The 24,218-nt window shown below is 51.0% G+C and overlaps 1 protein-coding gene and 1 long non-coding RNA gene across 8 annotated transcripts in view; one reads left to right on the top strand and one right to left on the bottom strand.

Annotated features, from left to right (window-relative positions):
* Positions 1 to 1,960: 1,960 nt before the first annotated feature.
* Positions 1,961 to 8,356, bottom strand: LOC116595218. The gene is made up of 4 exons (XR_004287568.1): positions 8,133 to 8,356; positions 4,121 to 4,324; positions 3,429 to 3,537; positions 1,961 to 2,991 (listed from the first exon to the last, which is right to left on the bottom strand). It is a non-coding gene; the product is annotated as an uncharacterized LOC116595218 (long non-coding RNA).
* Positions 7,131 to 24,218, top strand: part of RASSF2 (Ras association domain family member 2) — a 41,699-nt gene continuing 24,611 nt past the window's right edge. Inside the window, exons 1-3 of one of the 7 annotated variants that reach the window (XM_032351336.1) lie at positions 7,131 to 7,545; positions 8,438 to 8,503; positions 19,747 to 19,902. The gene's annotated coding sequence lies outside the window, so the exon portion shown is untranslated. Of the gene's footprint in view, positions 7,546 to 7,650; positions 7,674 to 8,437; positions 8,504 to 16,946; positions 17,146 to 17,877; positions 17,982 to 19,746; positions 19,903 to 24,218 lie in introns of those variants that run through there. The other 6 variants (XM_032351335.1, XM_032351334.1, XM_032351340.1 and 3 more) reach the window with 6 other exon arrangements.

Here is a 24,218-nt window from a genome sequence, read left to right as displayed (position 1 = left end):
TACAAGGAATTTTATTCCTTAAAATCAGTCTCTCTTTACTTAGGCTGGTTCAGAGGGCTTCTATTTCTTACCAGAGGGTGCGATGAGTCTACATGCACTTAGAGATCCTGTTTCTCTAAGTCTCGATTTCTGAGTCCACCAAATGCATTATTGGACAAGATGTTGTTTAATGTTTTCTCTTTTTTGGTTTTTAGCTCCTTGATTTTGATATTTCTTTTATTTCACCATGCCTAACATGGTCCCTTGCACACCATAGATGTCTCGTAAATATCTATCAACATAATTTTGAATGTGTATTGCATTATGACAGGATAACATTTTCACACCAAGTAATTAGTATTTCAATACATCCAAGAATGGAGGGGGAGCTTTGATGGAATGTAAACTTGGGGTCAAAGAAACTTCAATAGATGGCTAGAAAAATTATATGAAATCTCCTATCTAATCTGAAACACAGTTCAGTTACCAAATTGTTTATTTATTTTTATTTTTTTAAGATTGTATTTATTTATTTGAGAGAGAGCAAGTTAGAGAGAGAGTGTGAGCAAAAGCTGGGGGAGGCGCAGAGGGAGAAGATTTTCCCACTGAGCAACGAGCCGGATGTGGAGCTCGATGTAGGGCTCAATCCCAGGACCCTGAGACCATGACCTGAGCTGAAGACAGACACTTAACTGACTGAACCACCCAAGCACCCCACCAAATTCTGTTTATAAGCACTTTGTTTAGGGGGATAGCTGTGCAGAGAATTTTTGACGTATGCCTCTCTACCAGTACTTACTGGGAAAAGTTGCGTATTTGCAAGGAATGAACTGACTCTAAGCTATATACTTTGAGTCCTTCACTTTCCTTTTTCCCCCTCTCACCATCCCCCATCTGCACTTGAAGTGGAGGAGGGAAAAATCCAGGAAAGGCAGGTCTCGTCTCTGGGGCCTCTGGGGCCGGAGACTGGCACACCTGAGTCTTCTTCTTCTTCTTCTTCTTTTTTAAAGATTTTATTTATTTATTTGATAGAGAGAGATCACAAGTAGGCAGAGAGGCAGGCAGAGAAAGAGGGGAAAGCAGGCTCTCTGCCGAGCAGAGAGCCTGATGCGGGGCTCGATCCCAGGACCCCGAGATCATGACCTGAGCCGAAGGCAGAGGCTTTAACCCACTGAGCCACCCAGGCGCCACCCGGGCGCCCCGCACCTGAGTCTTCTTAAGTGCCTACTATATGAGAGCTTTAATCTGCCCTCCCATCTCCAAGGATGAGTCCAGACACTGTACTGTATAAATATTTAAGATGCTATGGAAATTTCTTAGTGGTGGATAAAGTGGACGCTTTTAATTAAGAAAGCCCTTCTCCATGACAGATAAAGCTGTGGGGTTCAGTGACAAAGTCTTTGTTACTCAAATTTCCCTATGTCTCTCCACTTTATGAGAACAAATGGTCCCATCAGCAGCCATAAACAGAAATTTCATCAGCTCACTGAGACTTCGGCCAGCCATACTTCCATACTGGTTTTGGAGGTGGGGGTTCCTGTGGGGGGAGAATTCCCAGAGGCCTCCCTTGCAAGCTCATAAGCAAATCCAGGAGGCTCCAGACTCGTGTTCACTGATATCCTGGTTGTGTCGGCCATGCCCACCTCATCTTACTAAGTTCTTTTTCTTCCTTTGTATTATAGGATTTTATTTTATTTATTTATTTTTAAAAAAGATATATTTATTTGACAGAGAGAGATCACAAGTAGGCAGAGAGGCAGGCAGGGGGGGCAGGGAAGCAGACTTCCCGCTGAGCAGAGGGCTGATGCAGGGCTGGATCCCAGAACCTGGGATCATGACCTGAGCCGAAGGCAGAGGCTTAACCCACTGAGCCACCCAGGCGCCCCCAGGCTTTTATTTTTTGTGTGTGTGTTTTCCCCTCTGGCTTTATTGAGATATAATTGACATACAACATTAAGTAAATGGAAGCTGCACAGCTTGATGATTTGATATATGTGTATATTGCAAAACAATTACACCAATAAGTTTAGTTAACACATCCATCAGTGGCCAGAGTTACCATTTTTTATCAAGTTCTTTAACAGTCACTGCTGTATAAGGAACAACCCAGACCTGAGTGACTTAAGATGCAACCGTCTATTGAGCTCGGGGTTGTACTGGTTGGCTATCTGGACTAGATTCAGCTGGATTTCTTCCTGCATCAGCGGTCAACTCGGGATTGGGTAGAGGGCTTTCAGATCTTGGTTGGGTCTTTCACATGTCTGGGGGGCCTCAGTTGGGACAGCTGGGTTGCCTTGGCTCTGGGTCAAGAGCTCTCTCACCTTCCAGCAGGCTAACTCAGGCTTACTCATGTGGCAGTGGAGAGGGTAGAAGAATGCAAGGCTTCTTGAGGTCAGGGTCTGAAAAGGTACAGTGTGACTTCTGCTACATTGTTGGCCAAAGCAACAGTATCAACCCAGATTCAAGGTGGGGAAGTAGGTTCCCCTTTTTTGTGGGAGGAACTGTGAAGTTTTTGCCGGGAGGGGAGTAACTGTGACTGTTGTGGCAATTCATCTACTACTTTCTGGGTAGTGTCAACATACCAAGCCCTTGAAATGGAGAAGCGGAATGAAGTGTAGGTCTCTCAAGTGTTGCTTAGCAGGAGGGTCCCCAACACATAGCTGCTTGGGCCCCAGAGTCTCTCTGCAGTTTATGAAAGAGTTCTTGGAGTTGTAACATAGAGTTTCTATCTTCCTAGGATCCCTGGTGTGTCCAGAGGGCCAAGTTGGGGGCAGAGTTGAATTCCATCTTCCTTCTGGCACTAAAACTTTGTTACTGGACCAAACCAAACATGGTTTCTTCTTTCCTTAGAATGAAAATAATCTCCCAGGAGGACTTTTTTCACCTTCCAAGCAAATAGATTTCCAGCCAGCCCACCATGCTAGTGTGTCAGACATGTCCAGTGGCAGACCTCGCTGAGTCTTCTCTAATTCTCTATAACTCATTAGATTTTCTTTTGCAGAGTCTCTCTTCCTGGATAGCAGAGGGGAAAAAATGGAGTCTGAGGCAATAATTCAAACGGTCTCTCTGGTCTCCTTAGAGACTTCCCAAGTTCTTCCTGTAGTGGCCTCTGGGTCTCCGCTAGGCCTCCCTGCAGAAAGTCTGCTCCAGATCATTCCTTGAAAGCAGAACGCTGAGGGGTGATGGCCCTATTCCTCAGTGCTCGGCTGCCGAAGCCTGCGGCTTGTGTACCTCATGGGCTGGGTGCTCCGTGCTCCTTCAGAGCTCTGCAGTGCTCCCTGACTTCCCCAACGACATTAACCAATGTTCCTTCACCAATATTCCCTCTGAGACCTCATCATATCCTCCCGTGAGTCCCTGACCAAACCTCCAGGGTCTACTCATCCCTCTCCATGCTGGGCCTTAGATCAGATGATTCGTGTGTTCTGTGTCACAACCCCTCAGCCCACCTGTGACCCTAGCGGAACCGTGGGGCACAGCTTCATGCACAGTGACTCGTGACTCATCCCACCTCTAGTGACAAAGGCAGTGGCTCTGCTTTTCTGTCCCAGATGTTTCCTTGAAACACAACCAGAAGTAAGAAGCAGTAAACTTTCCTGGAAGACATCCTCAACTGGTGGGAGATGAGATAAATGCCCCCAGCCCCCTGAACTTCAGAGAGGACCATTTTGAGGCACATTTTATACAGTTCCTCAGAGGGGCCCCAGAAGAATGGAGACCCAGTTGTACACCCTTTATTAGCGTCTCCTCCTGCCCTGTCTTATGTCCCTGCTTTCTGGATCAACTCCAGATAAGTGACCTGTACCCAAATCCTTACCTCAGATTCTGTTTTTGAGAGAACTCAAACTAAGACAGGCCCTAACAGAAAGCCTGAGACTCACAAGTTAGCTTCCTTTGGAGGCCCCTGGTCCTGGGGAGCAGGAAGGAACTTCTGCATTATGTCTGGACCACCGAGGACTTACAGGTGACTCCAGAAACTAAATCCAGGCCAGGCCCTAGCTCTGTATAACCATGGTGATCCACGAAGCTGACTTTAAAGGGGCCGCCCCCTCTACTAGCCCAGTGCCTGAGGACAGGGGAGGAGGAGGTAGGCAGCCCATGTGGTAATCTTCTGAGAACCTTCCTTAACCCATTGACATACCTCCTCACTCTGGTCAAAGGTCACAATCACGGAGGATGTGACCTTTCCTTCAGACTGTCTCCTGCTTCTTCCTCTCTTCTCCCAGAATCCACTGGGAACTCAAGAGTGGGCTTTGGGCCTCCAACTCTTCCCTGCAGACCTTCCTTCTCCCCAGGCGTGTGGTAGAGCTCTGATCTACTGGCAAAGCCTGCCTCTTTCGATGTTCTGTGGAGACATGAGGAATTTGGAAAATCAATTTCTCTCTGGCCACACTTGACATTCCTGCCACTGCTTCGCTAAAAAGATGAGGGAAGTCGACTCTGAGACTCTTGAGTCAATCAGTGGCTTCCTCGCTCTCTAATCTTGTGCTGTCCCAATAGGGTAGCCACCAGTCACCTGTGGCTACGGAGCACTGAAACACAGCTGGTACAACTGAAGAACTAAATTTCAAGTTCATTTAATCTTAATTAAAATTTAAATGTAAAAACTGATATACTCAGTTTGGTTATGGGCTAACTTTAGAGTATATCTGAAACAACTTGAGCCTGTGAATCTACTTTCTCAGATAGAGATTTTATAAAGCTTAAACTGAGGTCAAGTATTTTTTTTTTTAAAGATTTTATTTATTTATTTGACAGAGAGAAATCACAAGTAGATGGAGAGGCAGGCAGAGAGAGAGGAAGGGAAGCAGGCTCCCCGCTGAGCAGAGAGCCCGATGCGGGACTCGATCCCAAGACCCTGAGATCATGACCTGAGCCGAAGGCAGCGGCTCAACCCACTGAGCCACCCAGGTGCCCAAAGGTCAAGTATTTTTTAAATGAAAATCTAATATCTGAATTGAGATGTGCTGAAGTAGAGATACTCACCCGATTTCAGCCTTAGTACATGAACAGAATGCAAAATACCTAATGAGTCATGTCTTTATATTGTTTACATGGTAAAAATGGTAATATTTTGAATACATTGGGTTAAATAAAATATATCATGAAAATTAATTTCACTTGTTTTGTTTTGTTATTAAACTATTTTCAATGTAGCTAGAAAGTTTTAATTGAGTCTGTGGCTTGCACTGTATTTCCATTGGCCAGACTGTGTTCTAGACAGTGCTATCTGCTGCTTTCCTGGAGCCATGTGCTTCCAGGGCCAGTCCCCAGAGGTGGATGGTGGCAAGAAAAGAAGGTTTTGAGGGTGGGCTTCATATAGCTGTTTAATATTTGTGAAGTATTAAACCTGTTACAGATGTATTGTCCCTATACCCACTGGAAGGATAAGAACCTTTTCCTTTCTCTTCTGTGGCTTCTGTATGGGGAAACTGATGAAAAGAAAGATGTTTTCTGGTATCTTGAATTAATCAATTTATTCACCAGCATGGAAATATAAGCAGAGCGGAATGGATTCTTTATTTCTTTTTTTTAAAGATTTATTTTAGACAGAAAAAGAGAGAAAGTGGTGGTGGTGGTGGTGGGGAGGCTGAGGGAGAGGGACAGAGGGAGTCTCTAGCACACTCCCCAGTGAATAGAGAACCCAACTGGGGCTTGATCCCAGGACCCTGAGATTACAAACTCAGCCAAAACCAAGAGTCTGTTGCTTAACCCACCAGCCAACCAGGGGTCCCAAGGACTGGACTGTTTTAAACAGGGCCTAACGGCAGGGTCCCTGACAGCCCAGTTTGTACAAGAGTCCCCCACCCCAGCTGATTGGTCATACATAGCATGGTTACCTGACTCAACCTGGGCCAAAGAGTTGCTCTCTTGGGGGATTGAGTAAAGTCAAAGAGATTCCAGCTCCACCTGGCTGCCCGTCTTCAAAAGGGGAGCTCCATGCCCCAGTGATGTAAATGAGGGCCACCCTTTGTCATGTATCTGGGGCGTGAGAAGGCCCATTTGTGAGCCAAGGGAAGAGCTGGCATCTCAGAGAAAACTTTCTGAGTTCCTGGAAGCCCTCCAGGCTCTGGTTGTGCCTCTCATGCAGCTCTCCCTACCGTTCTGACCTCGAGGTCATAGAGAAAACACCCTGTACTCCAAATACATTCCGGGGATGGTGCTCATGTTACCTGCAAAGGAAAGCAGTTTACCAATACAGAGTAGTGGCTTAGGGGTAGGGGAGAATATTAATGGGAGAGCTTTGTGTTTATAGGTCAAGGGGAATGTACAAGTAGATTTTTTTTTTTTTCTTTTTTCCCTACAGAAAATGCTGATCAGTGGCCTCCTTGTTCCAGGGTAGCTGACACAGTCTTGGGCACCACCCTACAGCTGCGTTTTGGGTTCAAAGGCTTTTGTGGCTGGGCTGGGAAGCACATCACCATTTATAACATTGTTTCTAAGGGAGACACATTCCAAGATCCAAACAATGAATTTAGTAAAGAATGTTTGGCTTTTAGGAGGGATGAGCAGAGCCGGCTGTATCCTGGGGGCTGGCTATGCATTAACCATTAGCTTCCCTTCCCTTTAGACAAGGAGATTCACCGTGCAGGGCTGGGGCATGTATGGGAGGAGGGGTTTATGATAAAAGGAAGGAAATAGATAAGGGGCCCCGCAGTTGGGGTTCTCCAAGTCTTCCTCCGCACTGAGCGTCCCCATAGTCCAGGGATGGATGAGTGAGGGAGGTAAGAGGTGGACAAAGAAACTTGTCTTCCTTCCCTCACGGTCACGTCTGCCCGCCCGCCTGTCGAAGTGGGCTTGCCTAGCCCCTGCTCAGCTCAAACCCTTTTTGGAATAAGGCGGGGTGTTAGAAAATGAATCCCACATCCTCTGCCTGGGGAATCCGGGGCGCTCGAGGTGGGCTCTGCGGGGCGGCGTGACCATTCCCTGGGAGTGGCTGTCACAGCTTGGGGCGAGCCAAGGGGCTTGGGCCAAGACTCCATCCGGCTTAAGAGGGCAGCGGCGAATGGGGTGAGGGGAGCCAGTCCAACCTCTCCACCCCTGCACTTCTACCCCCGCCCCGCCACCGCACCCCCCCTCCCCCCCGCCGCCAGCCCGGAAGAAGCGCTGGCAGCCTGAGCCCAGACTCGCAGGAGGGGAAGGAGGGGACGCGCAGCCCCAGCATTGTCTGGGAGGGAGGGGAGAAGCTCCGCCCCCCAGGAGGAGGGGAGGGGAGGAGGGGGATAGGGGACGGAGGGCGGGAGACGCGGGGAGGAAGAAAGGCGAGGGAAGAGGGGCGGGGGAGAGATGGAGAGCTAGAGAAAGACGGGGAGAGAGACCGAGCGGACGCGGTAGGGACGGATAAAGGCAGGGGGGCGGGATAGAGGGCGGGAGGGGAGGCGAGGAGGGCGGGGCGCCCGACCCCCAATCGCGCGTCCGCAGCCTGCGCGGCCCGGCTGGATTTGAGCCGGGCCCGCGGCTAGCAGACCCAGGCGCTGGCTGGAGCAACGCCCCCCCACCCCCGCGCAGAGGCACCCCCACTTTCCAACTCCGCGGGCGATGCAGCCGACTCAGGACGCAGGCAAGGTTCGGGGCGCGGGGCACTGGGCGCGGGATGCGGGTCGCAAGGTGCCGGGCACGGGCCGGTCCTCTCTCCCCTGCCCTCCCTCCAGCCCCGCCGAAAGTTTTCCCGCGGTGTTCCCAGCCTGGTCCAGGTCAGCGCCTCAGTCTTCCCCTGCCCTGGTCTCCTCTCTCCTCCCGGGGCCGCTGGGGGTTCCCGGGAGTGCGGAACCCCCGGGGGCCGCGTAGGAGCCAGCCCCTGAGCGCCCAGCTGCTGGCCGGAGAAAGTTGTGGCTCCAAGCTTGCCTTCCCTCTGCGACCCTTGGGGGTCCTTCTTCCCTCCGGCGCCCTCGCCCCAACCGCGGGGTTCTCGGGACTCCTTGGCAAGCTGGGGCCGCGCAGCAGGTGCCGGGATGGGAGGCCCGGACAGCGCTGGGAAGTGTCTAACCCCAAACGGGTCCCCATTTTCCCAGCCCAACGGACGGTTCCCCAGAGGGGGATCCAGCACCCGGCGCGGGCAGGCGGCGCTCCCGAGGCCACTTCTGAAGGGCGCGCGGCCTCGGGGGCCCTCGGTCCTCGTGGCACTTCCCGTTTCGGTCTCCCCGTCCGCCTACCGAGCTAGCGCCGAGGTCGTTGGGGACCTCAGCTTTGCGTCCTCTCTCTCCGGAGAGGGGCAGTTTCTTTGGGCGACCCAGCCACTTCTGCATTTCGGTTGCCTGCTTTGCATTCAGCACTTAAACTGGGAGAACCCTGGGGACAGCGCGGAGCGGCGCGGTGGCCCGACAGGGCGACGGAGGGCTTCCTCTTACTCCGGGGCTCTTATGGGTCCTCGTTTGTTCACACCTCCCCACCCCCGCCACAGAGTGACAGCAGGAGCTGAGCGCTGCGCTTCTCAATGCTGCCCATACTTTATTCCCAGGTGTCCGGAATCCGGGTTCTCCCAGAGGACAGCGGCCGTGACTAACTAGCGTGGGCCAGGTTTCTAGTAAGTACCTTAATGGGATGAATGAAAATTAGACCCAGGGAGCTGCCAAGTAACAATTCATCCTGGAGTGGGACTCTGTTCCTGTCACAGCTGATCTTGGTACAATGGGAGGAAAGAATTAGAAACAATGATTCTTTTAAACAGCTGGGATTCAGAGCCTGGGGCCTGCTTTCCAGAGCATCTGGGGGAGGAATCTGGGGTTGGATTTATTCTACTTATCAGTCCACACTTATTTACTGGGAACTTTTTCTGGAGTGGTCTTTGGAATTAAAGAAACTTCTCATGGCTAAGATATATTGTTTTTTTTTGAGGGGAGGTGGGTTAGTTGTTGTTGGTGTGTGTGTGTGTGTGTGTTTCAACTTGTGTCTACATGTGGTGTCCCAGGGACTAAGTGTGAATCAGCCTGGGAGGCTCCCACTTGGGATCAGAGACCTTGCAGTGGGGTCGTGATCTGTGCTTTGTCCTCTGGACCTGGCAGCCTGGGAGCTGCTGCAGTCCTCTGGGCCCTGACAGGCTAACAGCCACATGGTGGCTGGGTTTGGGAGAGGTGGGATAGTTTGGGAAAGAGGGTAGGTGGTTCTTGCCCTGGCTGGAAGGACAGGGAGTCAGAGAGGCTGCCCTCCTGGGGAACCTCAGCGTGGGCTGGGCTGGGCTGGGCAGGCTGGGCTGTGAGTCCTGACCCCCCTTCAGAAGACGAAAGAGCAGGGGTAGCGTATATGGAGACAGGATAATCTGGCTGGGGTGCAGTTGAGATGTATCCCATGCTCCTTGCCCTTTTGAAATCTAGGTGCATCTTCAGGGAGCCTGGCTGAAAGGAGGCCAGGTGACCTGGGGCCCCCAGGCATGCCCCCCTCCAGGGGAAGCCCTGGGAAATGGGTGGGAAGGGGTGCCCCTTTCCCCCAAATGTGCAGACCACAGCATGCGTCCCTGTGCCTCAGGTGGCAGCATCTCCACCTTCATGAGCTGGGTATGGGGAGTCTCATCCTGCCCCCAGGGCTCTGGAACCCCCCTCTCTGCATTTCTGCAGAGCTTCTGTTCTTCCTGTTCCCTTAGAGGTCACTTAGCAGGGATAGATGCCCCACACCTGTTTTCCCTCCCTCAAGCTTCCATTTCTCAGCTTCGCTGTCCTAACCAGGAACTTTCAGTCACCCACTGGTTTTGCTTTGATTTCTTGGTCTATTTCCTGGAATCCCAGAGCCAAGCTTCGTGTCTGCCTTCTGTGCGTGAGCTGCTTAGGAATGACCAGGAGACTTGGCTGGAGAGGTGCCCAGGACTGCGCTTCTAATGGCGTGCCCATGACTGTCCCACAGCACAAAAGAACGCTGGCCTGATGATTGCCTTCGGTTCTCCCTAGGATACTTGGGCCGGAAGTGTCCTCACTGGGAGGGGGTTTACAGGCAGGACCTGAGGGCCAGAGAATCCTGCTGGGGTGCCAGGAAAGGGACTGAGACTTGCCAGGGTCTCCTTCTTTCCCCCAGGGTGAGAAACTGGGCAGGTCTCAGCAGTGTTCCTGGGACAGAACAGGACGGCCAGTCTCTGGGTTCAAGACAGAGCTGTTGAGAGCTGCTGCCACTGGGTTTCTAAAACTAGGGCAGTGGGGGTGCCTGGGTGGCTCAGTGGGTTAAAGCCTCTGCCTTTGGCTCAGGTCATGATCCCAGAGTCTCTGTCTGCTCAGAAGTGAGCCTGCTTCCCCCCATCTCTCTCTCTCTGTCTACCTCTCTGCCTACTTGTGATCTCTGTCTGTCAAATAAATAAATAAAATTAAAAAAAAAAAAAAAGAAAAACTAGGGCAGTGGTTCCCTTCTGCCACCTCCTTGTTTCTCCCACTGCTCCTTACAGTATCGTCCAGTGATCTACCCTCATGACACACTGTCTTATTAAACACCTCCTGCATCTCCAGAAGAATGTTAAGTGAGTCCTTAAGATGGGGTCAGCTCCTGCAGACCTGTGATTGCTGGTTTCATTTCTTTGGCCTACTTGTGGGTTCCCGTGGAAGGCATGTGTGTGTGAGGTTGGAGGGAGGGGGTAGGGCAGGAGGCACAGGGGAAGCGCGGCACAGTAAACGGGGACATCCTCCAGACTCGGCTGGCAGGGCATCTAGTGGGTCATTTGGGATCATCCCTGGGATGGCAGGTGGACTCTGGAGCCTATAATCGGCTGATGAAGCTGCTTGGGATGACAGTTTGAGGCTGTAGGACTCTGCCCAGGCCAGCTGTGGCTGATTCCGAGAGGGAAACCTTACACCGGAGAAGGGGGCAGTGACAGGGTCTTGACTAATTCCCATGGGATGAGCAAAGTGATATAGAAGGGCTTTCCCCTAGTCATCCCATTGATTAAACTTGACAAAAAGATACCCTTGCTGTCCTTGGACATCCCAACCCAAAGTGATTTGGCAAAGTGGGTTTATCTCACCAGCATGGTGCTCTCCCTGTGGCTGGCATGCAGTTCAATGTTTGTTTAACTGCTCATTTCTAAAAGAGGAATAATACAGTGTTGGATTTGGGGTTTGAATGGCATTCGACGGCTTCCAGCTCGATGATATTGGGCAACGTAAAAGAAAGCTCCCTCACTTCTCTGCTGGGGTGGCATGGGGGCATTGCTATGCTGTGTCTTAGAGTCGCATAGTAACTTGTCCCCTTCACCGGCTGCTGTCCCTTCCCTGTTTCCCTTTCCAGCCCCCTTCCACTTGCACCCTGATCCTTGTTTTAGGGCCAGCTTCTTGGGGAAAGCAACTGAGGATGGGTTTCAGGCTGCAGTCAAACAGTCACGTAAAGCCTCTCAGCCTCAGTTTCCCCAGCTGTAAGATTGCAGTTATAATTGTCTCCCGGTGATACTGTGATGGGCATTCAGAGGAGAGCCTGGCACACAGCAAACATTCAGGCTGCCATGGGCCGCTCATTGATCAAGATGGAAGGGGCCATGGAGGTTCTGGGAGCGGGCATTATGATGGCTCATGAATGGCCAGTTATAACGCCTTGGTGGAGAGAGGCTATCTATCCTTCGGCTAGGTGAGAAAGCTGAGTGCACCTGCTCATGGCTGTCACATTTAGGCTGTGACCGGTGATAGATGCTGAACAGTCGCTTGGGTGGCACTGGGCCATCCTGGAGTCCTGCTGTGGTCTTTCCTGTTGCAAAGGGAAATTCAGCCCGGCCACCTTCTGCCTTCCTGGCATAATGGTTTCTCTTCATGACAGAGGCGTGTTGTGTTCCCTGAGGAGGGGAATGGTTTCTTATGGAAAGGACAGTCCCTACTTTGCTGAACTGCTATGCCATGCCACAGACACCCAAGTGAGAGTCCAGAAAATTCTATGTGGCGAAAAAGACCCTTGTGTGGCAGAATTCGACATCCCTGCTGTGATTTTTATCCCCAAAGCTCTGTAGACAGTCCTGCGGAGGAAGTCCCGGACTCCACGGTGGCCCTGGTGGGAAATCTTATCCTAGGGATGTAATTAGGCAAGTGCAGAAAAATATGTGCACAGGGATGTCCCTTGCAGCATTCTTTGTAATAATAACCACCGAAATGGAGAGTAAACCTCAACAAAAGCAAACATGTTAATTCTGGTCCAGGTAGCCCTGACTTTTCCAAAGTTGTTTGCCTTAGGCTGCTTGGTTGTTTTTGTTTTTGTTTTAAAGATTTTATTTATTTATTTATTTGACAGAGAAATCACAAGTAGGCAGAGAGAGTGGGGCGGGGGGGGGGGTGGACAGGCTCCCCACCACGCAGAGAGCCTGATGTAGGGCTTGATTCCAGGAACTTGAGATCACAACCTCAGCCGAAGGCAGAGGCTTTAACCCACTGAGCCACCCAGGCACCCCCGCTGCTTGGTTTTTTAAGAAGGATCTACATTATTACCTGTTTTGTTAAAGAAAGAAATCCAAAAAGGATTTTCAGTTTCTTAAATTTATTTATTTATCAGAGAGAGCGAGCGAGCACACAAGCAGAGGGAGCGGCAGAAGGAGAGGGAGAAGCAGGCTCCCCGCTAAGCAGGGAGCCTAATCTGATGTACGACTGGATCCCAGGATCCTGGGATCATGACCTGAGCTGAAAGCAGATGCTTAGCCGACTGAGCCACCCAGGCGTCCCAGGATTTTTGTTTTTATGAAAAAAAGGCAAAAAGCATAAGTAGCACTCAGCATTTGTTCTGCAGTGAGCCCTTATGGAGGCTGTACCCCCCACCTCCACTGCCGGTGATGAGAGTGGCCCCTCCGAGCTCCTTCCCTGGGACCTACTCTCAGCATCTCACTGTCTCAGCATCAAGCCAACGCCGGAGCTTTGAACTGTGTCTGTGAGCATCTGTGCTTTGTCTTGATTTATTTTGTGTTATGTATTAGCAAGATGTGTCCCAAGGTATTAGAAAAACCTAAACGAGGTTATGTTTGGGTCTGGGAACGCTAACACATTTTCCCATATAGATTAATGGTAATTGATTCTTTGCTTTAGGTCGCTTTGGCTCAGGAAAAGGTTCATAGGAACTCTTTGATTTTGGGTGGCCAGGGAACACCTCCATATGTACCCACTAGAATACCATGGGGCTGCAAAAAATACAGGGGAGCGATGTGCATCTATTACTGTGGAAAAATATAATATTTCTCAAAAGCAGGTTACCTAACTGTGTTCTTTGCGAATATATCCTCCCCTCCATTTTATATTTGTCTCTGGAAGGATGTGCAGGCAAATGTTCACAGTGATTGTCTCTGTGTGGTGGCATTTCGGGGAGATACTGATCTTAGTCTTTTTTTAAGTTAAATATTTTTGTTTTTAATGATGGTAAAATATATGTAATAGAAAATTTGTCCTTTTCAGCATTTTTAAGTGTGGAATTCAAGGGCTGTGCAGTCTCTTGTCAGAGGATGCCATAGACTGAATGAGTTGAAAACCCCAGAGATGACTTTCTCGAAGTTCTGGAGGCTGGAAGTGTGGATTAGGGTGCCCACAGAGGTGGGCGAGAGGCTGTTCTAGATCTCAGACTTCTCGTTATAACTTCATGTGGCAGGAAGGATGGGGGAGCTCCATGGGGTCTCTGAGAAGGGCACTAATCCCCTTTGGGGATTAGTCACCCCCCGTGAGTCATGCCCAAAGGCCCTGCTTCCTAATCCAGGCCATTCTGGGTTAATATTTCAATGTTAAAACTTGTCGGGACCCAAATGTTCCAATGACAACAGTGACATTATGTGTACTCCCAGTGTTGTACGACCCTCACCGGACTCCCTCTCCAGAGCTCTTCTGTTGTCCCAGAGACACTATACCCATCAGCTGTCAACTTCCCATTCCCGACCTGAGAGCCCCTGGCAACCTCATTTCCACGCACTGCCTTTGTGAATTTGCCTGTCCTAGGGATGGCATAGAATTAGAATCACTCAATAATCTTTGTGCTTCCCTATATTTGTCAAAGAAATAGAAATGTTTTACATAACAAGGAATGAAACAGCCCCATGGGAGAGTGGCGGTGTTTTGTCCCTGGGGGTTTCGTTTCAGGCAGGGCCACGAGGTCCTTGTCCTGGCCATCCGTCCCAACCCTGCCATCTTCCCCACCGGGGTTGGGGGCAGGCTCTGACCTCCCCGTTGGCCGGGGGGAGCCAAGGGCAGGTGGCCAGGCACTGACGAATGCAGCGCCCCTGGCCTCGGAGCTGACCGCAGGTGTGGCTTGCTGGTTGCTGGCAGCTGGGCCTCAGGCCCCAGACGGCGGCTTCTGTGGTGGGTTTGAGTGGGTGTGCTTGGGGTTCACTGTGCCTTGAACCTCAGAGCCGTCTTGCAGTGAGAAAGGTCCAGACCTGCTAGAGGTGGGTTATTGGGACCATCCGTCTTGAAGGCTGAGAACGACAGCCTCATCATTTCGATTTCAAGCGTCCTCTGTGTGTGTTCCAGATCCCGGGGCTGAACTTGACCTGCCAACTCCCCACCATAACCTGTTAAATTGCCACCATGGTGGCTGGGGGTATGGCTGTTGAATGTTCTGTCAGCAGGTGGGGTGGGCGGGCTGGTGTGCAGCAGGGGCATTAGCTGGTGGGGTTTGTGAGGCCCCAAGTGCTCCGGAGAGATGGGTGGTGGCCTTAGGTGGGCGGAGCCCTCTTCCTGAAGCTCCATATGGAACTTCACAGTTGATCACACAGACATTTGGGACAAGGATGGCTCTCTGGTGCATGTGACAAGGTAGTCCGGGACGTGGTACAGTGGGGTGGGGAGCAGGGAAGATGGTGTGTCGACTCTGAGGTGAAAGGGGTCAGGAAGCTTCGGGACCCAGAACTGGGTCTCGTGGCCCTGTTTAGGCGTCATGGGAGTGGATCAAGTGGCTTTTCAATGGGACACCTTGTTCTGTGTGAAAAGCTTTAAGTTCCTTGGTAAGTGAGCTTCCAGAAGGCCTGTCGGGCTCTCCAGAGAGTCAGTGAGAGGATTTAGGTGTGGGAGGGACAAACTTGCCCACTGAACTCTGAAGTTTCTTTACCTGGTTCGGCCTGTCTTCTCTCTGCCCAGTGGGAGGCTGCTCTTTTAATCCTGGGCAGTTGGGGGAGTGTAAAGATTTTACAGAGACGGCCTTTGAAGCCCATCTTGAGGAGAGGTTCTGTGTTGCACGGTGCTGATTTTTCTTCAGGGTTAGTCCGCTGGTGGCAGAGCAGGCAGAGGAGGGTAGGAACGTGGTTTTGTGGAAAACTCCCCCTGTCAGCCTCCTGGAAATGCTCTGGAAACCCCCAGATGAGCCGTCTTTCCTGGTACTCGGAAGGATCTGAGATCTGTTGTGTGAGGGTGAATTTTTCCACACACGGGGTATTAAGGAGGTGAAAGGAGGTCCCCCTCCAGTAGCTGCCCCAGGGGAGGGCTCAGTGTCCACAGGATTCCTCCTTTGCTCTCCCTCCTTTACTGTTTCTGAAATGCCAGGAACCTGCCCATCTTGGGGGTGGGGTGGGGGAGAGATGGTGGGGGGCATGGATAAAGCCCACGATCCTGGCTCTTGGGTGCCCAATCCTGGCCCCAGGTAGCGAGGAGCAGAAACCCCATTATCTCTGCACACAAAGCTTGGCCTTAGCTTCTAGCACCAAAAAAGGAAGAGCTGCTGGGGTTCCCTGAGGAAGGGGAAGTGAGGTCAGAGATGAGTCTCAGAGAAATCGCTCAGTAAACAGGAAGAATGGCCAGAAAGAAACCTGTGCTTGTAGGAAATGGGGAGCTGGAGACCGCCCGTCCTCACCTGCCCTGATAGGTCAGCACATCCCTGCATAGCTGAGAGACTAACCACGGACAGCAAGCGGGGGCTCCAGGCCTCAGGCCCTCCCTGTGGGACAGGCTCCACCTAAATCCCATAATTATCAGGTGGAGGAAAGCTTAATTTGCCCTTCCTGAGGTAGCACATGAAATTACCCTATAAAATAGACCTTGGTTTTGAGAGATGCAGGTCAAGGTATGTTTCATCTTTCTTCCCTTATTAGGGCCACTGTGGCCTCTTGCTGACTTCCCACTTTTTCCTCAGGCTACCTCAGCCACACAGAAGTTGGCATGTTGCTGAATCCTAGCCTGTGAGGGGCTGATCTTGGCAAGACCCCTCTGGTGGGTGGTGATGAAGCGGTTGCTTTGGGGAAGCAGGAGAGTCTGTCGAATTGGAGGGTTGGCTTTCTAGATCTCTGGTTCCTCCAAGCCAGAGTCTAAATTCTACATACGTGCACACACACACACACACACACACACACACACACACACACAGCATTTTCTGTCTGGAGTTTTTACTTCCTTAATGCCTTTTTTTTCGTCCTGCTCCAACACCCTGGTTCTCTGATAGAAGATTAGGGGACTTTGGGTTTCCTTCTAAACATCCAGAAGGTCAAAATCTTGTGGACCCTGGTGGGACTTTCCTATAAGGAAGTAGTTGCTCATCCGGGCCTCTGAGATGATTGTTTGGGTGAGTCGCAGTGGTGACCTTCCAGGTCACTCACCTGGCCACCTGCCCGCTGGTGTGGAAGGGGAGGCAGGCCCTTCTGGCAGGAATCCCAAGACCATTTCCTCAGATCTGCCCCAGCCACACTGGGGACTCAGCCTTGTGTACAGAAGGCCCGAGCAGAGTGGGCTAGGGTCCCATTTCGTGGCGGAAAGAGCAGAGACTTCATAGGTCAAGCTGCTGGTGGGGAGCCCAGCGTGGCTGGAATCTCAGCTCCTCACCAGAGAGGGTAGGCCAGGCAGGGGCTGCCTCTGGGGATGGGAGCCATGTTTCCCGTCAGCAGGGGCCTCATACCTGTCCTCAGTCAGGGTCCCCAGCTTTTTCTGGGTTGGGGGAGCCAGTGGTTTTGGGATCCATGAGGTGAGGGGTAGCTCTTCTTTGGACAGAGGGTAGATGTGACTTAGGGTCTATGGCAGGTGCCCAGGTCCCTGGCTGAGGTCTATATCCTTGGCCCCTGAAGGGTCTGCTCTACCTACATCCTGTCTGTCCAGCTATTTACTCACTGCCCCCCCTTTCCCCAGGCCCCCTGGGCCTGCTGTGACTGGCAGTGGAAGCTCCCCATACCCAGCGCTTAGCCAGGGCACCACAGAAGGAGCCCTGGGCTTCATGTCGGCTCTGTGACCTGGATCGAGTTGCCTGACCTCTAGGACCTTCTGTTTCCTCATCTGTAAATGGTGAAAATAAAGCCTTCCCAGTGGGTTCTTTCTTGTAAGGAAGAAGGTAAAGCTTCTAGAGCCTTGTTACCCACAAGGCTGGCATCACTGGGGAGGTGGCTTGTTAGGAATGCACGTCCTTTGACCCCATCCAGAAGGACTGAATCTGTAGCTGGGGGTGGGAGATGGGGGAAAGCAATCTGTACTGAACTAGCCCTCCAGAGCCTTCTGGTCCACACTCCAGTGTGAGAACCCCTCCTCTAGGGTACCGCTGGCTCAGTTGAGTTTTAGCTGAAACTCTTTTTTCCCCTTCACCTCAAGAGGGTTCTGCTTTGCCAGAACTCACACAGTTCCAGGTTTGACCCCCACCTCCCTCCTGGCTGTGTACTTGGGGACCAGGGATTTTGCTTCTTTGTGCCTCATTGGCTTCATCTGCAAAATGGGGATATTGAGGTTTCTCCATGAGGTCGTTGTGGGGATGAAACGAGCCAAAGCAGATACTAGGTGGCCCACAGTGAACTCTCGTTTATGGTAGCTGTCTATGTTTCACATCTGGTGTCTTGTTATTAGCCTAATAATAATAGTGTGATTGTTCTGTTCTTGACTGATGAGGGAAACAGGCGTCAAGGTGCCTCCCGAGACCAGTCTTCTCCTAGTTCAGAACTCCTAGTTCTCCTGAGCCTTTTTCCACCTTCCCACCTCTTACCAAATACCTTCCACTTCCCCTTTCGTGATGCTTAGCATGCTTTTGGGGCGGGGACTGAATGAAAGCCTTTATTCACTGTCAGATGGAAAGCTGAGAGAGTACCGTCCATACACTCAAGACATTTGACCTTAGCTCCCACTTTGGTGGTGTTTGGTGCCAGACTCTTTCTGAGCAGAGTGACTGGGATAGCCGTGTGGGTAGGTCACCGGGGGCCTCTAGGTCTGGAAAAGGGGACAGAGGTGGTACATTCAGGGAAGGGAGCATCAGAAAGATGAACAGGCCCTAGAGAGGATCCAGGCCTGGCCAGTAAGTGGCCTTTTATTGAATGAAGGTGGAAGGCAAGGTGAGCTGCTTGCTTCCCGGGCAGCCAGAATTTTGCCCGTTCTGGGGCAGATTCAGGTTCAGGAACCAGGTGGTGGAATCTTTGGTAATCTCTAGAACTTGGCAGGGTCCCAGGCCACAACTCTAGTCTCCTTCCTCGGGTGGCGCAATAAGGCTGGGGTTTCCTGTTTGCCATTGACACTTCTTCCTGCCCCTCTACCAAGGGGCTGAAGTCTACAGGGGTCAGCCCGATCTCATCTGTAACCCCTGCTTGGTTACAAAGCAGAGTTCCTCAGGATACCCGACGAGACTGTCTTTAATACTATAGTATGAAGCACTGTGCAGGAGAATTTTCTACTCCAGCCCAGGAGCTCTAGACCATCCCTCTGGGGAGCAGGGCAGAGCAGGACTCAGAGAAGAGGTGGGGACAGGCCCTAAAAGGGGAAGCTGTGGGCCTCCAGTGTGCATTTCCTTTGTTTCTGGGGCCCAGAGCTGACTTCCTGCCCTCTCTGCTCTGGTGCTCTGGTTTGCGTGTCACCGGGCCCTTTGCGTCAACTCGCTCCTCTGTCCCTGCCTACACCCACCCTTTGGGATGCTCTGTACTGCCCTCTCTTCCTTGCTGAGATATTAGTAATGGGAGGGGGGTGCTGAAGACCCGACTCAGTTGGCTTTCAGAAAATTCTATTCCTTCCATTCCTGAAAGGCTGTTTTGAGATGCTCTGAGTGGTGTCCTCAGTCTACTCAGCTCTGTCCCTATCAGATTTCTAGGTCGTTCTCAGCTCTGGTTGTACATCGGCACCCCCTGGGGAAGACTATAAAAATGTTCATACCTGGGCCCCTTTCAGTGGGTTTGATGTCATTGGGATGAGGGGCAGCCTGGATATGCGGAATTTTAAATCAACCCTGCTTACCTCCCTCTCTACACCTCACTGTCCTCACTCAGAGAGAGTCTCAGGAGCACCTACAAGCAGAACCTCTGAGCTGCTGTGTGTCTCAAGGCCAGCTGCTTCTCCTTCCTGCTTTGGTTTCCGCTGTGGCCTCGCAGATGGCACGTCCCTCTCATCGGTCAGATGGGAGCTCTCTGCGGTTTGCCCCTCTGGGCATTCTCTGTGGAAAGCCCTCCCATCCCCTAGCCTGTCTCACTCTCCTCGCTGTCCCGTCTTAGAGACTGGGACTGCCTGGGTCCTGTTAATGGGCAGTGGCCACCCCCCCACCCCCATCCTGCCCTCGTTGCTGAGGTCAAGGCTGGCTCCCGCTGCGCCACCAGGAAGACGGTGTCAGAAATGAAGTGGATTCTTCATCTCTTCCGGGCTCTCCTGCCAAGGCCTGGGTTGCCAGCCTTTCTGTTCTGCCTTTGCCCTTCTCCCTCTGGGGACCTTCCAGTGACTCAATAAGATGAGACACACGTGGTCCATAGGCTGGAGCAGAAACTGCCGGGCTTAGCCAGCGTCCCAGGGAGGCTCTGAGGCCAGATGAACCTCAGTGTGTTTTCCAGGTGTCCAGCAGAACAGGAGTGAGGGCCCTGGGCTTTGGAGGAACCAAGAGCTAAGAACACAGATTTTGCTCTCCTTGAAGAGAGCTTTGGATGCCTTCTCTCCCTCCTGGAGCAAGTTGAAGGCTCGATGTTTGCCTTCCTCATAGGAAGCTGAGCTGGTGACTGTCAGCAGCTTGCACGGCCCCTCATTTATTCTTGGGAAAGCTGGAGACACCTGTGCAAGGGCAGGTCTGGGAAGAGGAAGAGGAAGGGCCCCTTTGTACCACAGCTGCAGGGCTGTGATTGGTCCGGAGCTCTCGCAAGGGAGTGTCCCCATCCCTGCACCTCAGCCTCACAGTGCACCTGGCCAGCTTGGGGGGTGCGGGGTGGGCAGCTGCTTCCTCCCTGCTGGATGGCAGGTGGGAGAAAGGGGATTCCTGCTCAGTCTTAGTGGCTCCCTTGTCCTCAGATGGGTTCTTGCAGGGCCGTGTGTGGGAGCTCACCCCTCCTCCCAGGACGGCTCTCAGCTGACGACGGACTAGCCCAGGGCTACAGAGGCCAGCCTGCCTGTCCAAGTCCGTGGAGCTCTTGACACCCCGGAGCTCCCACGGGATCAGGCTGTGGCTGGGCTCCAGGTGAATAAATCCGGTCACCCGGCTCCTTCCCCGGCCTGGTCCCGCTTCCCTCACTTGCTGACAGGGCTCTCTTGAGAACACGTCCTCATTAACTCATGTGTCCAAAAATCCTTGTGTGGGGCCCTGCTTCTGGAAATCCTCTTACCTAGGACAGCAGGAATCTACTCCCTCCCTTGAAAATATAATGATCATGGGAAGATTCACAGGAGAGAATCATAGGCTGGGGGCTGGGGTCCAGAAAGGGGAAGCTCCAAGCCCAGGAGGGGGAAAGCAACACCAGATGGATGGATTTCTGGGTGGTGGCAAGCGCTGTGAGGAGCTGGCTGAGGTGTGAGTGCCTGCCCCCCAACACTGCCCGGGGGCAGGGAAGATACTTGGAAGGGGGAGCTAAGTTTTGGATCAGGGTCTAGGGACCACGTGAGTTTGCTTGGGTCTGTAGAGGAGCATGGACACACTCATGGAGCTTGAAGAGCAGGCCTAGAAAGTTCTCTGTGGCTGGGATGTCATCACCTCCAATGGCTGAGGAAAATTCCAGTTGTCATAACGTTCTCTTGGATCTTAGGGAAGGTTGTACAAGCAGGACATAATGGATGGGTCTTCCCATCTACCACTAGCAAGGTTCATGGTACTGCCCAGGCATTTGATGGAGCTGAAGAGAACCTAGAAGATTCTGCCAGGGTGTGAAGTCTGGGTCAGAAGGAAGGACTGATTACTTGGTGGCCCCAGTGGGTCTCCAGTGTGACTGAGCCCTGAGAGGCTCCTGTCCCAACGTGGCAGACCCAATGATACATGCACCTCCAGACCTTTAAGCAGATGTGCTTCAATATACATTTTACCTCTTAAAGTCTTTCTACAGGGAAGTTGTACCGATTTAGAATTCTTGAGGGGTGAATAACAATGTTCCTAGAGGGAGGTCAGTCGGTTTTAATATGATTCAGACTTCCAAAGAGCAACTCCGCGTTAATGACTTTTTTATGAATAGTTTTTTTGAAAGTTATTTTTCTATAAAATTTATGTGTTGTGTCCAAGTCGTCCTTTTGTTTGCATCCCCTACTCTCCCCTTCCTTTTCTGTGTGGGCACCTGCGAGCTGTTTCAGTTCTGTGTCTGAGATGCTGACCCACAGGGGAAGTCCCGCCTTCCTCCCCATTGTGCTCTCTCTTCCTCAAAAAGATGGTGACGGCCCCTTGCCCCTTTGCCATTTTCAAGACATCGTGGAAGCATTGCAGGCAAATGATTCTTACAAGGCATTTTGGAGTCCCAGAGAGCCCCATAAATTCTTGATAATAACAGACAAGTCCGAAGAGTTGCAATGAGCCAGCTGAACCAGTCCCTCTCCCCAAGGCTGCAGATTTCGGGAAGCGCCCTTGGAGGAAGTGTCCCATTAAATCCACATTCCAGCCCCATCAGCCATCTTCCTCTGACCCTTCCTTGTGTGAGGAACAATACTCTGTTTAAGGAATATCAGACAGAATTCCAAATTTCCGGCCCTTTGTTAGCTTTGCTGCTGTGTTTGCCTTAAAATGAGTGTTAATTTAACTGAACCCCCCTCAACTTTACCCCCAGCAAGCCCCCCACCCGGTTGGAGGTAGCCAGCGATTTGTGGTGATGGTTGGAAAGTTTCTGAAGAGAAGTAATCATTGCTTCCTTGAGATAGACAAAGAAGGGTTGGGTCCTGGTATCAGTGACCTATATGTTTAATTCAACAATGTGGTAGGCTAATAAGTGTTTTCCTAACACCCCAAATTCAAGATTTATAAAAGTAAGAAAAAAGGTGGGAAGAAGTTCAGGTTGGAGAAAAAGATTGAGCAACATCATCCTGGGGGTTCTGATTCACAGCGATGGCCTAGCTAATATCACCCAACAGGTAGTGATGGAATCTTGGGAGAATCCCCACATTTGGGCCATCAGACTACTTGATTTATATTAATCTGGCAAGTAAAAAAATTAGTGATTAGGGAGTTTGAACATCTTTTCATAAACCAATTAACTATTTGTACTTATTTATTAACTATGAATTAACTGTGTCCTTTGCCCAATTTTGTATTAGGTAGAGAACCTTTTTCTTATGGATTTATCAATTTTACAAATTAATGACATTAACCCTTTGTCTATTGTATTGTAAATGTTTTCTCTCAATTTGTCATTGACTTTTGACTTTGGATAGTGTAAAAAAATTTTTTTCTGAAAGAAGTCAGAAATTTTTACAGATTGGTTCCATTTCTTTCTTTCGAAAAGAAAGAAAGAAAGAAATTTTTTTTTTTCATTTATGCCTTCTAGATTTGGGGTCTTTCGCAGCAGAGTTTTTCCCACTTCAAGTTGATATATGTCTTATGTTTCCTTTCAGTATTTTACGTTTTAATGTTTAAATTTTTTATTCATTTATGATTTCTTTTGGTGGCAGGAGTAAGGTAGGGATTTAGCTTCCCCAACCTCCCCTTTTCAAAGGTCAGTCAATTCTCCAACAACATTTTAACAGTTAATCTATCTTTCCCTGGCTATTTAGAGATGCTCCCCACATTCTATGTCCCCAAATATATTTGGGTCTATTTCCATATGCTATATTGTTTCATTGATCTGCCTATTTTTTTCTCAAGTACCAAGCAATTTTAGTAACTATAGAGAAGCTTAAATTCCCTAATTGGTGTGTGGTCTGTAGATTTAAGAGGGCATGCTATCAAAGGGAATTGTCTTGAGAACAGGACAGACTGCTTTCAGATGCAGAACAAAATTACTAAATTATAGCTTAGGTAGAGGCAGTGAACAAAAGAGAGTCCTGCCCCAAACCCAATCCACGAGTTAGAAGATTAGCTGCAGAATTCTAAGGAGAAGAAGGAGATGGAAGGCAATGAGTAAAAGAGATGGTACTTTGGGGGAGATCGGGGCAGGGATGGATGGTTGGGTGGATGGATGGACAGACAGGCAGACAGTGCTCGAGAGAGGGCTAGAGACGTTGCCGAACCAAGAATGGAAGGAAGAGAATAGAACGAAGAAAGGCTCAAACAACATTTCCCTAATTGGAGGAAGACTTGAACACTCAGGGTGAGAATTTCTGTGGACAGCTAGGCACCGCTAATCTGATTTCTACACCAGGCAGGCTGCAGAATGGGCTCTGGTTGAGGTCCCCCATGACTGCCCCGAGGCTGCTCTGGGCTTTCTACTTTGGGCTTCTACCACCAGCTTCTGGTTCTGCTGACCAGCCTCCTTTGCAAGGCATCTTATTCTCTTGTCTTCCGGGACAACAGGTCTCCCTCCTTCTTTTCGAGAGATTCCTTTTTCTCTGCCCATAGCTGACCTACTGGGTACATCAGAGCCCTCTGTGCGTTCCAGACCTCCCTCTCTGGGAGCTCCATGCGGTTGCCTTCCCAGGCCGCAGACGTGGCTATGCTTGTTGTCGACTGCCCCAAAGGGTTCCATGGGCCTGTCTCAAAGTCAGCCCCTGTTCCTCAGCTTGCCACGTGCGAATGTGACACCACCCCCAGCCCTGTATCATCCTGGACTCTGCCTTTATCCCCACGGTGACTCTGGCCTTGGACCCTTTTCCATATCTTTTTGCTGCTATTTCTCCCTCTGCCTCTTTAAATCCTATAGATGCGGTGAATCTGCCCCCATCCCCCGCTTCCCCGGGTCAGCCCCTCCAGGGGTCCCCCTGCCTCTGTTCTCTGCCACAATCCTTTCTTAAAGTAGACTGCGTGGGGCAGCTGTTCCAACATTCAAGTCTGATCACACCCTCCCCTGGTCTCCTGAGGGCGGCTGTAAACACCATCCTAGACGGGGTGGTTGAAAACAACAAACTTACTCTCTCACATTCTGGAGGCCAGAGGTCGGAAATGGGTTTCATCTGGCCCAAACACAGATGTCAGGAGGGCTCTGGGGGGCAGGGGGCGGGGAAATCATTTGCTTGCCTGTTCTGACTCAGCGAGCTGTGTGCCTTAGCTCGCAGACCTTTCTCCATTCTCATCCAGCTTAGTACCTTCCCGTCTCTCTGTCTCTCTGCTGGGGTTGG

This window comes from Mustela erminea, chromosome 7, assembly GCF_009829155.1.
Source record: "Mustela erminea isolate mMusErm1 chromosome 7, mMusErm1.Pri, whole genome shotgun sequence".
In the NCBI taxonomy this organism is placed as follows: domain Eukaryota; kingdom Metazoa; phylum Chordata; class Mammalia; order Carnivora; family Mustelidae; genus Mustela; species Mustela erminea.
This window is presented reverse-complemented; position numbering and strand designations above follow the sequence as displayed.